The sequence below is a fragment of the Alexandromys fortis genome, unplaced genomic scaffold (genome assembly GCF_014885135.2).
Source record: "Alexandromys fortis isolate MF-2015 unplaced genomic scaffold, M_Fortis_MF-2015_v1.1 scaffold_624, whole genome shotgun sequence".
NCBI classification, from domain to species: domain Eukaryota; kingdom Metazoa; phylum Chordata; class Mammalia; order Rodentia; family Cricetidae; genus Alexandromys; species Alexandromys fortis.
The window spans coordinates 18,859-19,080 of NW_026068510.1; positions in this window are offsets into that span (position 1 = coordinate 18,859).

Sequence of the window (222 nt, forward strand, 5' to 3'; positions counted from 1 at the left end):
GCTGTTCCTCATATCTGAGATGACGGTGACCCTCTTCTATTCATATTTAAACATCTGGATTCCCTGCCATAACATTTTTGCCATCTACAGCTAGAATGAAGTGTTATCCTGGAGACTGTTAAAAATCTGGATCCCCTACTATAACATCCTTGAAACCTATAGTTAGAATGAAGTGTTATTCTGCAGCCTGTTGTACATTGTAATAAACTTTTGTAAAAAAAA